The sequence below is a fragment of the Mastomys coucha genome, unplaced genomic scaffold, assembly GCF_008632895.1.
Source record: "Mastomys coucha isolate ucsf_1 unplaced genomic scaffold, UCSF_Mcou_1 pScaffold22, whole genome shotgun sequence".
NCBI lineage: Eukaryota > Metazoa > Chordata > Mammalia > Rodentia > Muridae > Mastomys > Mastomys coucha.
In genome coordinates this window covers 230,863,827-230,866,448 of record NW_022196905.1, presented here as the reverse complement: position 1 = coordinate 230,866,448, position 2,622 = coordinate 230,863,827, and positions in this window count along the sequence as shown.

Sequence of the window (2,622 nt, the reverse complement as noted above, 5' to 3'; positions counted from 1 at the left end):
AAAAAAAAAAGTACACACATCTTAATGATCCTGCTCAGGGAATTTTCTTCTCTGAACACACCCCTGTAACTGACACCCAAATCAAAGCTGCCCTGTTCCAGTAACCAAGCCCAGGGGAACCGTTTTAACTGGCTTTGTTCCTGTGTTTAATGGTGCACCTCTCAGCTCTAAGTACATCGGTGGGCAAGTTTGCCATCACTGGCTGCGGTCTTCCTAAGAAAACAGCGATTGGTGAACGGTTCCGGATGGTCCTTCAGGGCACAGGAGCCCCCAGTGCAGAGTTAAGGTCTGTGAAGGGGAGGGTGGGTAGGACCTAAAATGGGAGGAGTGGGCAGTCCTGGTCCTCTAAAGACCGGTACCTAAGCAATCAGAGTGACAATTCGGCCCAAGGGGTGTCCTAAGTGCCTTCGGAGGCCAGGGAGAGGAGGCCAGGCCAGGCAGGCACACTCGCCTGGCTTATTAAAACGACTTTGATCCCCGACTGCTTTGATATCCCGGGTCTTATAAAGAATTCACTTTCAGGGGTAAATATAGGTAGTTCAGAGAGATTTTATGACATACTGTACCGGCTCTTCTTCCAGAGACTTCTTTAATTACTGGGGTGGGGAGGGCTGGGGGGCAGCAAAGTGCTGACAAAGAGGGGCTGGGCTTCGAGCCTCTACTGCCCACAGGGACAGGCTGGGCACTGTGCACGCTGAGTGAGGACCTCCTGCCAGGCCCACAGCTAACCTCCCTCCTCCCACCTGTCACGGGAAGGGTCACCTGTAGAAAGCTCCTCTAACCCAGAGAAGCTGGAACGGTACACCCTGCATAGGAGACGGGGAGGAAGCCAGCAGCAGCAGGGTGGCCTGGTTGCCAGCCTTCCACCAGCCAGTTTGGGTTGGAACACGGAGTAAGGGTGCCTTGATCCAACTCAGCAGGAAAGTGGCTCCTTGTGCTCCTCCGGGGGACCCTAGACTCTAGTCTATCTCCTCCACACTAGCTGCAATCTGCTGTGCTGTGCCCAACCCTCTACTGCTGGACTCTCCCTCCTCTGTCCCCAACCCCCAACCCCTCAACCGACATCAGTTCCACAAAGGCAAACTTGTGGAGCAGCAAGGCCCTAGGAAGTCAGAATAACAAGGACGAAAGACATATCCTGCTTGACCAGGGGCAAGAGAGGTCAGTGAAGGGAATCCAGGACCCTCTAGGAGAAGTGACTAGCCTCGGCTCCTTGGACCAAACACAGGGAGGCTACTCATGTGTAGTCCCAGGCGATGCTTCACTGCCACCCACAGTAGACTGCAGCCTTGATGGTCCTTGCACAAAGCACTTAGCATGCATACACTTGGGATTGTGCAAGGGCTTAGACCCCTCCACACACACAGTGAGAGCAGCTGTTTGCTGGCCTCTCTAGAGAGACACTGGGCTTCCATCATCTATGGCAAAAGCTTCTTTTCAATGAGAAGCATTTTCTGCATACATGAATGCATGCATTCTCACAAGAAATCACTCTCATGATGCTCCATCTTATGGATCCCCTCAGGAACCTGAGACTTCAGTACCAAGTTCCAATGACAACCAGTTGCTAACCCGGTTGAGGGGTCAAAAGAGCCTAATATCAGAGCCACGTGGACATCTTTCACATCCATTTCTCTACGTGTGTGTGTGTGTGTGTGTGTGTGTGTGTGTGTGTGTGTTTCAGTCTTGTCAATTTGACTGAATCTAGGATTGACATAGAAACGCCTCATGAGTGTCCAAGGAGATATTTCCAGCCATGTTTGACTGAGCAGAGAAGACCTACTGTACTGGCTGGTTTTGTGTGTCAACTTGACACAAGCTGGAGTTATCACCCAGAAAGGAGCCTCCCTTGAGGAAATGCCTCCATGACATCCAGCTGTAAGGCATTTTCTCAACTAGTTATCAAGTGGGGAGGGCCCAGCCCATTGTGGGTGGTGACATCTCTGGGCTAGTGGTCCTGGGTTCTATAAGAAAGCAGACTGAGCAAGCCAAGGGAGGCAAGCTAGTAAGCAGCATTCCTCCATGGCCTCTGCATCAGCTCTTGCCTCCAGGTTCCTGCACTGTTTGATTTCCTGTCCTGACCTCTTTTGGTGATGAACAGCAGTGTGGAAGTATAAGCTGAATAAACCCTTTCCTCCTCAACTTGCTTCTTGGTCATGATGTTTTGCGCAAGAATACAAACCCTGACTACGACACCCACTCTGAATGTGGGTGGCATCATCCCGTGGGCTGGGGTTTTAGACCGAATAAAAAGACAAACCAAGCTAATCACCATCATTTATCATCTCTACTTCCTGCTGAGACACACTGTGTCCAGCTGCCTCACCCTCCTACTGTATGCCTTTCCCACCATGATGGACAGCAATCCCCTTTGACTGTGATCTGAAAAGAAAAGCAAAACAAAAACAAAAGCCCTCCTTCCCTTAAGGTGCTTCTCTCAAGTGTTTGGTCACAGCAGTGAGAAAATTGATTCATTTTCATTTCCATCCACTATATCCATGAGCACAGACACACACACACACACACACACACACACACACACACACACAGAGGCATGCACGCATTCAGGCACGCACGCACATGAATGTCCTTTAATGCCTAATAGGGCTCGTTATTTTGCTT